At 43.3% G+C, this 14,737-nt stretch overlaps 1 protein-coding gene across 1 annotated transcript in view; it reads right to left on the bottom strand.

The window, feature by feature from the left end:
* Positions 1–14,737, bottom strand: part of LOC142760544 (troponin T, cardiac muscle-like) — a 200,045-nt gene that overhangs the window by 59,833 nt on the left and 125,475 nt on the right. The window lies entirely within an intron of this gene.

Here is a 14,737-nt window from a genome sequence, read left to right as displayed (position 1 = left end):
CACCTGCGTTGTGCCATTCCGTTGTTCTGCTCCATCAGAGGAGCAGAACAAGGGAATATTGGAACAAATGGTTCAGTTGCACAACAGACACCGCCGGTTGCCGACAGAACCCATTAGCATGCTGCGTTATGGTCTCCGGTAATCTCCGGTAAACCCTGCCTGATCTGCAATGGAGGCCCCTAACGGAGCCTCCGACGCAGATGTGAATGAAGCCTTAGACATTAAAAATGTATCTGTGAGGCCTCATGCGCACGACCGTGCTCGTAATTCCGACTCGTAATTACGAGCACGGGCGGGCACGGCCGGCCACGGGCAAGCGGCCGCTTTTGCGAGTCGTGCTCCCATTATAAAGTATAGGAGCACGGCCCGTAAAATGAAAAAATAGAACATGTTCTATTTTTTTAACGGCACGGGCACCTTCCCGTGAGAAAACGGGAAGGTACCCGTGACTAACAGAAGTCTATGGGCCCGTTATTGCGGGTCGTAATTACGACCCGCAATAACGGGTGTTTTTACGGTTGTGTGCATGAGGCCTTAGGTTTTTCAGATGCCAAAAAAGTAAATAGGTAAATAATTATAAAAACTTGGTTTGCTTTTCTGGTTGTGTTGTGATGATGGCTGTTAAACAGTCGCATTGAAATGTAATACAATAAAATATTCACATAGCAACTGCCCATTTAATGATTAGGAGACTTCTGACCTCCTCCTCACCGTGTGAGCAAGCACAGTGTTTTTAACGTAAGCAGATTCCCGTGCATGCTTTCCTGGTATTTGTAGTTCTCCTCTGTGATCACTGTGCCAAGCATATTTATGTATGTTCCCTTTTCTCTCCCCGCCTTCTAAGAGCCATAATTTTTTTTACATGGTGGACATAGCCGTATAAGAGTTTGTTTTTTGCATGTGTTTTATTTTTTAATGGTATAATTTAAAAGGGTTTTCCCATAAGAGACATTTATGACACATCCACAGGATATGTCATAAATGTCAGATAGATGCGGGTCCAACCTCTAGAACGGGACCCCTAAACCCCAATTTGCCGCTGTGTTGCGACTGAATTTTAACCATGGAAAAGGTTACATGGTCGGGAGTTATCAAAACAGCGTATCTCTCTGAGCTACGCTGTTTTCGTAAATCCCATAGAACTGAATGGTAGTTACGGAAACAGCATAGCTCACATGCTACACTGCTTCCGTAACTGCTATTCACAACTATGGGAGTTACAGAAACAGCATAGCTCAGCGAGCTTCGCTGTTTTCGGAACTCCCGACCATATAACCATGAAGAGGCTGGGAGGCAGCGAGAACAGACAAAGGTGGAACGGGGTTTAGGGGGCCTCGTTCTAGAGATAGTTGCGGCTCCCAGAGATGGGACCCGCATCTATCTGACATTTGTGACATATCTTGTGGATATGTCATAAATGTCTCTGATGGGAAAACCACTTTAATGTACCATATAATGTACGGAAAAACGTAAAAACAAATTCTTTGTGTGATAGAACAGAAAAAAAAACAGCAGTTCCTTCATCTTTTGTTTTTTTTTTTCAATTTTACGGCGTTCCGTGTGGGAGGAAAAGACATGCTAATTTTATTCTCAGCATCACCAAGGTGTGGACTCCAGAGGCAGGGACCGCCTTTAATAGCTTGAAGAATGCCTTCACGTCAGCCTCAACCCTCCATCATCCTGATGTATCTCTACAGTTTTCGTTGGAGGTGGCGCACTTCTGTTCCAGAGAGGTCCCAAAGGCAAGACAGTGGTATGTGGCTATTACTCCAAGCTTTTCTCTTCTGCAGAGCGCAACTACTCGATTGGAGATCGGGAGTTACTGGCCATCAAATTGGCCTTGGAGGAGTGGAGACACCTACTAGAGGGCGCAGCTCATCCCATCCTTATTTTCACTGACCACAAGAACCTCACCTACCTCCAGAGGAGAGTCCCTGGGCGCCAACACCCATGGCCACAGACCGTCGGGATTACTCACTTCCCGATGGCCGCAGCCATTGATCTGCGAGCGCTGGCCCCCATCTCCTCCTCAGGAGATGCCAGCGCTCACTTCCGACCCGTTCTGCAGCATCCCGTAGGCGCGCACCTGGAGTAATGTTCCAATTAGCATAAATCACCCTGGACTATAAGAAGGGCCCTTCCCCTTTCCTCATTGCCTGAGCTTTGTTGTGTATACCCATGTTAGTCTTTGCTAATGGCCCCTTGAGTGTTTTCCAGTTCCCAGTGTTCCCGTTCCTGCTACCTGTATCCTGTTTCCCGTGCTACAGTGTTCCTGTGCTGTACAGTGCTGGAGTCGTGTTGTGTCGCCTACTACACCTGCTGTGTTTCACTGCACCTGTTGTCTGCCTGCTGCCAGAGTTCCATCTGATCCTAAACCATAGGTACTGTTTGTATTGTCACAGGTACCTTATCCGAACTATAGACATTGACTTTGTACCCTGTTTGGCCAGCTGCTATACCGCTACGGCGGTGCGGCCCAGTGGGCCCACATACCCACAGATCGTGACACATAGAACCCAGGTTGCATTAACAGAATACAGTGTTGGACAGGAGGTGCAATGCAGGAAATACAAGAATGGAAAAACAGACAAGACAGAGGGGTAATCAGCAAGCAGGGTTCACAACTAGGAGATACTAAAAGTCCAAATCGCAAAACAGAAGAGTACAAGGACTTGCAAAAGGTTAAAACCAGCCGGGAGCAGAATGTCCAAATCAGTGAGCAGAGGGAAAATCCAAAGACAAAGCCGAGGTCCAGTTCAAAGATTCCAAACAGTCGCAGACAGAGAAATGAGATTGGCTCTGCATCTCAAACTAGGGCCACCCAGAAGCTAGGCTAGTAGTCATGACAACCTTAAAGTGACGTACGTTTCCTAACATAATCTTACCACATATGCCAAATACTGTCTTATGTTATTTACGATTTTATTGATTGCATGTAAACAACAGGATGAGTATAAGATAAACGGTAGGGGCTGGGTTTAGCTCAGACTTCTACAGATAGCAGATTAGTTCTGGTCTCTGTTTGTCTCTGGCTGTACACATGTCGATCTGCCTTGGGAGAACCAATCTATAATTTGGAGGCCCCAGCGAGATCCCCATCAACTGGACTGAACAAGGAGAGGTTCTTCTCCTTCGGCAAAGGGGTGAAAATTCAAACCCAGGTAAGTGAGCCTTTGTCTCGCTTATCTCCCTTTTTCCTGGGGGAAGAGCTCCGGTTCTCAGTCCAGAGGAGGAATTGGGGTCTCAGATAGATCATTTAAAGTTTGTTCTTATTTTGTGCAAAATGAATGCTACTAAAACTGCTGATAATTATTAAAAAGGCGTATGAATGTGAGTGTAGGTTATATCCAACCTAGTTGGGTAGAGACTCTGCTCTCGTGCTGCTCATGTAAAGACCTTAACCCCAACAGGGGTGACAGAGGGAATTGCAGCAGCAACCCATACTGAGGGTCTATTGGAAGTGGCATTTAATTGTCCAAGTGAGTAAGGTTCAGGCTGCTGCAGTTCCCAGTGTACAACCCGAAAGGGGGCATTGGGTCAGGAGTCAGTCAGTTTGTCCAATGCTATACTAACAGCCATTGATACCTCTATGCAGATACTGTTAATTAAGAGTAGGGGGGTGGAGCTCCTATAGTAAATGCATACCTTTTAAGGCTTTCCCTTGTTTTGTGGTCCCACCCCAATAGATAAAGATTTTTGAGTTATTAGGAGCACCAAATTTTATATGCCTCAGTCGGTGAATCATGTTGAACACCCCCATGCTAATAGTTTCTCTAAGGAAGATTCAGGAACAGAGACTTAAATGTACGAAGAATAGATAGCTATAGTATTTGGGGTATTTTCGGCAAAATTTTTATTCTTCTACTTAAGTTATCAAGAGTACAAAATAATTAGAACTCAACAGAGAATATAGTTGCCAACTTATTGCCCAGGAAGAACTGGCTGTTGATGAGTAAAATTGAAATAGCCTAGGACATAAAAGATTATAAATAGCAGGAACTGAAGCTAGGGATCGCAACCCTTGACAGTTGCTATGGGAACTACTTTCACTAAATCAGGACAAAGGCCAGGTAATTTGGACCCCAAGATAACCATGAAATGGAACATGAAATTTGGGCAGTTAAGAATGCAACTAAGATTCTCAAAAGGGTGGGCATGCCAAAAAGTGGCTATTTGGATGCCAAGAGATGGAGGCATTTCATTAGGAAAAATTATATGTGGATAGACAAGCATTAATATGGGCCACAAGTAGCAACATGGATAAAAACCTCAGAGAGATATGATCCCCTTAATAATTGCACTGATCAGTGAGGCTGTTTATCATTTAATTAGTTCTGATCACTTAATCATATATATCTATGTTTTACAGATATACGCATATATAATATATACATATAAAATTAATTTCTTCATATATTTTACACTATTAAACTGTTAGCGTCATCATAAAGTTATTAATTATTAGAGTCGTTCATCCATTGATTAGTTGTAAAGATTCAATTGATTACAGTTCAACGGCACGGACACCTATCCGTAGCGATGCAGAAAGGTGTCCGCGGCCAATAGAACTGAATGGGACCGTAATTGGAGCCGTATTACGGTCCACAATCATGGGGAATTTTTACAGTCCTGTGCATGGGGCCTTAGGAATATTAATATCAGTCCTGGTGGTAGGGCTTGTCAGTAGTAGTAGGTTGTATGTGTGTCGTAGGTTGTATGTGTGTCTTAAATTATGGCCTGTAAAAAGGCAAACAAAGCCAACACTTGGAGCAGATTATCAGATGTTACTCCATCAGAAAAGCAAAGAGCAGAATGGAATAGAATGGAGAGATATTTGAGCAAAACAGGGGCTGTTGGGAACTGTGCTCCAGATAGTGGTGATTATGAGGATGGAGAGAATAGGCAGGGAGTGGAAATGGAGGTAAATGGAGGAGAAAAATTACAGAAAGAGAATTCTTCTTTGAAGGACATATCAGGACAAATAAAACAGTGTTTTGAGGAGGTAGATGGTGTTTTGATACAGCTTGTCACGGCCGCGGTCGTGGATCGCAGACCTTTGAACTCTGCCGGCATCTGAATACTTATGTCAATGCAATATTTTAGTTTTTACTTTTCATTAAATTAGCAAAAATTATGAACATTCTGTTTTCACTTTGTCATTATGGGGTATTGAGTGCAGAATAACAGGAATTTTTATTTTTAATTTAGCACGTGGCTTCAACATAACAAAACGTGACAAATACAGACCTTTCGACTGCTGCCGGCATCTCCTTCCCCAGAGACGCCAGCACTTCCAGCCTTAAAGGGCCAGCATGCACACCTGTAGTATGTTCCCCACCCAATCCGCACACACTCTGTTATATAAAAAGGGTTTTGCCCTCTCCCTCTGTAACGTCTATGGCTGCGGACCGTCGTTCAGACTTACCCTCTGACGGCGCGGCCATGGACGCCTGTGTTCTCGGCGGTATCTCCCTCCAGGGAGACGCCAGCACTGACTTCCGGGTTCTGAGACTGTTTCCCGCAGGGCGCGTGCACGGCCTTAAAGGGTCAGTACGCGTCCAGTTGCTAATAATTAGCTAATAATTAGCCCAGAATGCTGCTGGACTATAAAAAGGGCTCTGCCCACTTGATCCTGATCGTTGTTGTATACCTAAAGTTTGTCTTGCAAATGGTCTCCCAGTGTTTTCAAGTTCCCAGTGTTACCCGTTCCTGCTGCCTGTACCCATGTTGTTCCATCTGCCACATCCAGTGTCATCTGCCACGTCCAGTGTCAGCTGACACGTCCAGTGTCATCCGCCACATCCAAGCATCATCTGTGCCACAAATCATCTGTGCCAAAGCGTCTGTCTGGACTCTTACAGGTACTCGTGTGTTAAGATTGCAGTACCAAGAAAGGTTATAAAACGTAGTGTTATTCAGTTTAGAAAGAAAAAACTGTTTAAATACAAAATACAATGTACAAATGTATAAATAGACAGTACAGAGATCCTTTACACTTAGGCCATTCAACCATAACAAGAAGCTTCAGCATAATCTCAGATGGGGATTATTTACTATGAGAGCAGTGAGACTTTGAAACTTTCTGCCACATGATTTTGTTATGGTTGATTAATTGAGCAAGTCAAGCAGGGCCTTAAAATATATGGGTGCTAGATTCTGGAGATGGGCTGTTGATCCAGAAAATTATTCTGAATGCCAAATTGGAATGGGGAAGGAATATTTCCCCAAATGAGGCAATTGGCATCCACCTCATAGGGGCTTGTCCCTTTCTTCTGACTAAACACAGTAGGATTAAAGGTTGACTTGATGGACCGGTGTCTTTTTTCCACCTTGTCATCTATGTAACTAACCCAAAGGTTTTTGATGGGGTTGTAGTCAGGGCTGTGTACAGGCCACTTTAGTTCCTCCACACCAAACTTAACGAAACATGACTTTGTGGACCTCATTTTGTGCACAGAGGCACACAGTCATGCAGGAATAGGAAATGGCGTTCCCCAAATGGTTGCCACAAAGATGGAAGTATACAATTGTCTAAAATGTCATTCTATGCTGTAGAATTAACATTACCCTTCAATGGAAATAAGGGGCCTAGCCCAAACCCTGAAAAAGTCCCAGACCATTATCCCTCCTTCACCAAATTCTACAGTAGGCATTATGCATTCAGGTAGGTAGCATTTTCCTGGTATCCGAAAAACCCACATTCGTCCATCAGACTGCCAGATAGTGAAACTTGATTCATCCCTATAGAGAACACGTTTCCACTGCTCCTGAACCCCATGTGCTTTACCCCACTGGCGCCTGGTTATTTGAGGGTTGTTTGCAGCCATTGGAACACAGAAACCCATTTTCTGAAGCTCCCAACACATAGTTATTGTGCTTATGCCAATTCCAGAGGCAGTTTTGAACACTGTAGTAAGTGATGCAGCAGAGCATTTGAGATTTTTACATGTCACGTGCTTCTGCACTGTTGTCCTGCTCTATGATTTGACGTAGTCTATCCCCAGCAATACAAAGTCCCGCACTAGGGTACCTGAATAGTCCAGAAAGTATCCGAGGCTTTGGCACAGATGGAGGTGAGTGCAGCAGGTTATGCCAGACGTGGCGGATGATAGCAGGTGCTGCAGGTTGCACCAGACCTGGTGGATCACACTGGACGTAGTAGATGACAGCAGATGAAGTGAAACACAACTCCAACACTAATGGCTCAGGAACGAGAACACAGCACGGGAAACAGGATACAGGTAACAGGGCACGGGTAACAACAGGAACGGGATATCACTAAAGGATCATTTGCAAGACTGACATGGAATAAACTAACAATACTTAGGCAAGGATCAGAAGGGCAGGGCCCTTCTTATAATCCAGGAAATCATGTGTCGTTGATAAGGATGATTTCCAAATGCGCGCGCGCTCGCCCTAAGGCCGGGCACAAGCATGTGCGCGCACCCTACGGGATACAGCGGACCGGAGCAGAAGTGAGCGCTGGCGTCTCCTAGGAAAGAGATGCGAGCCAGTGCTCACAGATTCATGGCTGCGGCCGTCGTGGGCTGAGTAAACCCGACGGCCCGCGGTCATGGACACTACACATACTTAGAAGCTGTATCGTTCACTATGAGCGAATTTTATGCTTGTCCTGTACGTTAGACACACACAGGACCCACTAAGCCGAGCCATCAGTTCAATTTAGATGTGATTGACATTATTGTAATCCTGTGTGCTAGACACACACACAGGACCCGTTTTCAGCTGAGCCGTCAGTTTAGCCGAACTGACGGAATTGGCTGAACTGACGGAAATGGGTTTCTGTCATCCAACGGCTGCACACAACCCTCAGATCACCATGCGCCAGTGGTGTAAAGCACACTTGGCTCTGGAGCAGTGGAAACGTGTTCTCGATAGTGATGAATCAAGTTTCACTATCTGGCAGTCTGGCGGATATCAGGAAAACGCTACCTTCCAGATTGCATAGTGCCTACTATAAAATTTTGTTAAGGAGGGGTAATGGCCTGGGACTTTCAGGGTTTGGGCTAGGCCCCTTATTTCCAGTGAAGGGTAATAGCAAACGACACTATGTATACAGGATACAGTGAAGCTGTATTGGAAAAACAAAGCAACTTTTTATATTAAAGAAATCAATTTAAAAAATATTCATAAGGACCTAAAACATTGATTTAATAAAAAATAATAATAAACTTGCAAAGTGTATATACACTTTGTATATACTGTTTGTTTTTACTTTGTTATTAAATATTCCTCCATCGCTGCAGAGTCCCTCCATCGCTGCAGAGTTCCTCCATCGCTGCAGAGTTCCTCCACCGCTTCAGAGTTTCTCCACCGCTTCAGAGTTCCTCTATGGCTGCGGAGTTCCTCTATGGCTGCGGAGTTCCTCTATGGCTGCTGAGGTCCTCTATGGCTGAGTTGGTGTGGAGTTCCTCTATGGCTGCTGATCTCCTCCATTATTGTTGAGATACTTTACTGTTGTTGCGGTCCATGGCTACTAAAGTCCTCCAATGCCGCTGAGCTCCTTCATTGCTGTGGTGCTCTTCTATTGCTGCAGAGTTCCTCCTTCCCTGCTAAGTCTTTTCATTGTTGCGGAGTTCTCCCATGGCTGCTGAACATTTCCACTGCTGCTGAGTTCCTCCATTGCTGCCGAGCCGCTCCTGAGATGTGGAGTCTTTATATAGGGAAGATGAAACGCCCTGAATATGCCGGCTAAAAAACAGCCCTAATAGGGCAATTCTCAATGCAGATCGGGGAATGGTCTACCAGAATCCCTAAAACGGAAAAACAAAAAAACTTTTCCTGCTTTAACACCTAAGCAAGGATATAAAAGGTACTACATCTATAAGGTCTTTAGGAGAAGAAGTGGTCTCACCCATTATTGTGGACACCTCAGATACCAATCCAGCATCTCAAACAGAACCCTAAGGGCTGGATAACCCTCTGCTACTACAGGAGAAACTAAGTACAGTTAAAGAAACTAACTGTAAAGTTAATGGCTTGCATGTTCAGTTGAATGGGGTTGAATTCGCAATAGAATCGATGAAGCGGAGGACAGAATTTCCCTCCTGGAGGACTCTATGGGCGTACAATCAACGGAGGTTACGGAACATAAACAAGATGTCAAACTGTAACATAACAAAATAAGCTTACCGATATGGAAGATAGAGCTAGAAGTTACAATCTGAAATTTGTGGGATTCCCAGAAGGGGTGGAAAACAAATATTGTGAAAAATGTATGCAGGAATGGATTCTGGAACATATATTACCAGAGTCCCTTTCTATATTTTTTTGTGTAGAACGAGCCCACCGGCTCCCAGTCAAATCTAGATCAGCGGGGGCTTCCGCTAGGCCTATTTTGTTAAAATTATTATGTTATCGGGATCGTGATGCAATTTTGCGGGAAAAGAGGACAAAGGGAGATTTGTTTTTTAAATGAGGCTCGGATCTCTATCTATATTGACTTTTCTATGGCAACAAATAAGCTCAGGCTGAGCTTTCTTCAGGCCAAAAGGAGATTGCTCAAGGAAAATATTAAATATTCGCGTATATATCCAGCAAAATTAGAAATCTCCCAAGAAGAAACTACGATTTTATTTTAATCAGCAATGGAGGCGGAGACAGAGAGAGGATTTTTTATTTTTATTATTTTTGTCCTCGGTAGGCCATTTATAAAGAAGAACCATGCTGAAAGTCGCGTCATCGAACATTAGGGGGGCCACTGCAAGACTAAACAGGTACTCTATCTTTAATCTAATTAGGAAATACCTCCCCACCATTATATATCTTCAGGAGACCCATTTGGTCAAAGATAAAATTAGCTGGATAGCCTAGTCTTACCATTTTGTATACACGTTTTTTTCCAGGGAAGTTTCCATATTAATACATAGGAAAGTAGACGCTCAGATTTAGGATACCCTTATCGATACAGAAGGAAGGTATATCATCCTATATGGATGTTTTGATGTAGTAACCTGTGTTCTTGCAGTGGTATACAAAGGGGGGGCCCTTTTTCGTCATGTGTGATCAAGGTGGTCTCGCAATATTTGATATCAAAACCAAAATACCCCTTCCTAATATTTGGAGATTTCAATGAAGTCATGGATACAGAGTTAGACAAATTCAGGAAAAATCCAATAATATCACATAGGTCAGCAACTAAGTTAATAGGTTTAACATCTGAATTGGGCTGGCTTGATATATGGCAAATGAAGAACCCCCATGCTAAGAAATTGTCATGCTTTACAAGTTCTAGGGAGGTAATGTCAAGAATTGAACTAATGTTGAAGTATATAAAGAAAGTGTCTTATGAACCACATGGTGTCTCAGACCATGATCCTCTTATGGTTGATCTTGATCTGAGCGCAAGACAGGTTAGTAAGGTATAAAAGATTTTTCCATCAGTCTTGGTAAAAATACCATTATGCAAGATAGATAATGAATTGTCAGTGTTTCTGGAAACCAACTCGGGTTACCCGGATTCAGCGATATTATGGGATACCCTAAAAGCATTCATTAGGGGAATAGTTTTCAAAAACCAAAATATTAAGAAAACATAGTATATTCAAAGAGATATTATTAAAAAAAACAACTGGAGGAGGCGAGAAGGAAATATGTAGATAATCCTTCAGAAGCTACCGAATCTCAATGGAAAGTCTCCAAATGAAATATGAAAACTTGATACAGGAGGAAGCACAATCAGAAATCTTTTTGAGTTGCAAACAATACTATTTTAAGGCTAGTAAATAAAGTACATTTTTGGCACATATTGTAAGTAACCAACGGCCTTCTAATTCTGTTTCCTCCATTAAGAACAACTTGTTCACGATGCTAGGGAAGTAGTAGAAGAAGTCAGAGGATTCTATCAAGACCTGTACCACTGTTGGTTAAAAGACTCAGAGGATCGCTTAGATAATTATCTGGATGGAATGGAATTCCCTAATAATGATAATGAACAAAGATCAATGTTAGATCACCCGAGAATATCGGAGGAATTGAGACCATCCTTGCTGGAAACGCCAAGTAACAAAGCTGTGGGGATAGATAGAATTGCATTTGAGCTATATCAGTTATACCAGGATAAATGAATCCCTATTTTAGTGGAAACGGCAAACAAATAGCAAATTTTCTCTTGCCGAAATCGTATTTGCCTATTTCACTGTTGAATACTGATGTCAAGCTGTTGGCCAAGATTTTGTCCGGCAGACTGAATAAGGTAATGAATAGTATAATTCTCCTGGACCAGACTGGGTTTATTCTGGGGAGGGTTATGATAAAGAACGTCCGCAGAGTTTTTGCTAATTTACAATACGGGTGTCACACTGTGGGTATGTGGACCCACTGGACCATACCGCTGTACCAGGATAGCAGCTGGCCAAACAGTGTACAAAGTCAATGTATATATAATCCAAGCACAAGGGTACCTGTATTAGTTCAGACAGCAGCAAAGGCTAGGCTCAGATGGGACCTTGACAGCAGACACCAGGCGTGGTGTAAGACAGCAGGCGTGACCGGTGGCACAACACGACTAAAACTTTCTAAGTCACAGGAACAAGGTGAGAGTCAGAAGGTGAAGAAAAAAAATGCAGTGTAATTACGGGTATCGGCGCCAGGCTGAAGAAGATCAGGAACGGAGTCAAGTGAATAGGATCTAGGAGATCTTTTATCGAGAAGACGACGCGTTTCTGGACCGGACTGGTCCCTTCGTCAGGTCAGTAGTCTCGGAGGAGGGCCGCCATCCCCTCACCTTTTTGCTGTACTAACACAGGAACAAGGTAGCACGGGATACAGGATATAGGTAGCAGGTACGGGAACAGGATAACACTAAGGGACCATTTGCGCGACTAACATGGGTAAACACAACAACGCTCAGGTAACAAGTAAAGGTGCCGGGCACTTCTTATAGTCCAGGTTGACCACTGTCTAATAGGGGATTATTTTCATGTGCTCGCTGGCCTTTTATGGCCAGGCATGAGTGTGCGCGCACACCCTATGGGACACAGAGGAAACGGAGCGGAAGTGAGCTCTGGCGTCTCTTGGGGAGGAATGTTTAAAAAGTAAGAAAGGACTTTTGTCCTCACTATATAACAAATTCCTATTACGAAGGAAATCATATTAAATAACAAAGAATAACAAAGAAAATGGGATCGATTGTATAACAGTTCTCACCGGTTTGTTAGTGGATCCTCGGTGTCGTCTGGGAGATGGTGCTTGGAACCCAGGCAACGCTTGGCACAGCGGGTAGAGGAGGTCGGATGGATAGGCAGAAGTCAGGACAGGCAGCAGACGTCGTAATGAGTATGGCATCAATAGGTCAAGGCAGGCGTCGTAACGGGTATGGATAGCAATAGGTCAAGGCAGGTGGCAGGTGGCGTAACGGGTATGGATAGCAATAGGTCAAGGCAGGCGGCAGGCAAGGATAGTCAAGTTCAGGCAGAGGTCAGCAACGGGAAATCCAGACAAAAGGCAGAAGGGACGGAAACCAGGAACCAGGGCACAGGGAAACTCACGGGGAACTTGGTTGAACAAGCATGGATGCAAGGAAGGAGGAACCTTAAATAGGAAGTCTTAGGAATTAAGGCGTGCGCTGGCCCTTTAAGGCAGGACGAGTCAGCGCGAGCACCCTCTAGTGACTCCAGCTGCACATCGAGGATGACGGCCGCGGAGGGAGATAAGGGATGCACTTACCTGATGCCGTCCAGGACCAGCAGAGCGTCCGGATCGGGTAAGTGGAGCTCGGGATGAGCATGTGGTAATGGAGGATGCCGGAACCGGAGCAGAGGCCGTGAGGGAGGCAGCGAACGGCATGGCAGCCGTTACAGATTGGGGTTTAGTTTATAACCGATGCTATTTATTTTTGGCACCTCCGGTCTTCTGAAAGACTGTGGTTTGTTTCTGGCAATGTTGGTTATCACTTATAAATGGATGTCAATAGATTTCTCACAGAATGTAGAATGCTACCATAAGGTGAATAGAGTGATGTTTTAAGAAAGATCATATTACTTGACGCTAAGTAAAGAAGAAGGGAGATTTTTTTATATAAGTTCTGGAACAGATGGGTAGTTGGACTATCCCCCGAACAGAAAAAGACCAGCGCTCACAGATCCATGGCTGTGGCAATTGGGGGGGGGTGAGTAATCCCTGCGGTCCATGGCCGTGGACGCTACAACGGGAAAGTGTACGCTAAGAAGGGTGCTATCCTCTCAAACAGGCCAGAGTAGGCATGAAAGATCAGAAATCAGCTTACTTTAACATAGAAAGGAGAGTGCGGCAAGTTTGTCCTATATCCCCTCTCTTCTTTAGTAATTGAGGTTTTGGCAACGAAGATAAGAACCTCTGAGAATATAGTAGGTTTTCAAATGGGTAATAAGGTCGATAAAATCTCGTTATAAGCAGATGTTCTTCTGTTTATAGGGGATTTATCTTCGGTTGACCATGTAATTCGGTTATACCAAGAGTTTGGTGAGCAGGCTAGCCTTCAAATCGATTGTCAAAAATCTAATTTGTTGAATATCTCGGCCGAGGTTAACCCCAATCAGATTTCCTCCTTGAATTCTGTTGAGGTGTTTGAATATTTAGGCGTGAAAATTTCTAGGGATCCCGTTGACTACATTACGTGGAATAAAAATCCTGTGTTTGCATCTTTGAGGGGGAAAGTTAAAGCTCGGAATAAGTTACCATTGACCAAAAGCTTCAAAAATTGCACTGATGAAAAGGTTTTTTTTTACCTAAAATATTACATTTTTTCTCCAAATTTCCGATTTAGTTGCTGGGCAAATTTTTTAAAACTCTAGAAGCTATCTCTATTAATCTGATTTGGAATGGGGAAAAAAAAAATTGCATTAAATACTCTGTTCTTATCCCTACCGGTTACCAAAGCGGGCTTTGCCTTTCCTGATTGGAGGAAGTACTTTTTAGTTTCTCAGTTCCAACAGTTCCGGGACTGGGAGGGCCTGGGGGCTAATAGATTTTTGTTGAAAACACTAGGGGACAAATGGTCTAATATATTTGAAGTTCTAGAATCCGGGTTTCTGAATTCCCCTGATTTGGGACTATTTATGATAACCAGCAGCAGGTCTGAGATGCGGTCAATCTCATTGAAAAAAATTTATATCTTTATTGAAGTCACTCCTCAATGGGACAACAGGAATATTGGTGAGTTTGACGGCATCCCGAACTCTTTGTTTTGGAAAAAGCATCACATCACAAGGACGTCATATTTATTTAATAATGCATAACTAAAAACTTTTACGGTAATGCAGTAGAGACTGTACAAGGTCCCTGATTAAGGGACTGTTTAGATATTTTCAAATAAAACACACCTTTTTGGCCATTAAATATAAATCATGGTTCGTTCCTACTACACCTTTTCAACCATTAGAAAGTTTAAAAAGTAAGAAAGGACTTTTGTCTTCACTATATAACAAATTCCTTTTAGGGGATGAAGGAAATCATATTAAATCACAAAGAAAATGGGATAAGGATCTTGGGATAAGGATCGATTGGGGGTTAGTTTATAACCGATGCTATTTATTTTCGGTACCTCCGATCTTCTGAAAGACTGTGGTTGTAGAAAACTAATTAGAATGATTGTTTCTGGCAAGATTGGTTATGACTTATAAATGGATCTCAATAGATTTCTCACAGAATGTAGAATGCTACCATAAGGTAAATAGAGTGATGCTTTAAGAAAGATCATATTTGACACGAAGAGGAAGGGGGATTTTTTTTTATAAGT

This window comes from Rhinoderma darwinii, chromosome 4, assembly GCF_050947455.1.
Source record: "Rhinoderma darwinii isolate aRhiDar2 chromosome 4, aRhiDar2.hap1, whole genome shotgun sequence".
NCBI lineage: Eukaryota > Metazoa > Chordata > Amphibia > Anura > Rhinodermatidae > Rhinoderma > Rhinoderma darwinii.
This window is presented reverse-complemented; position numbering and strand designations above follow the sequence as displayed.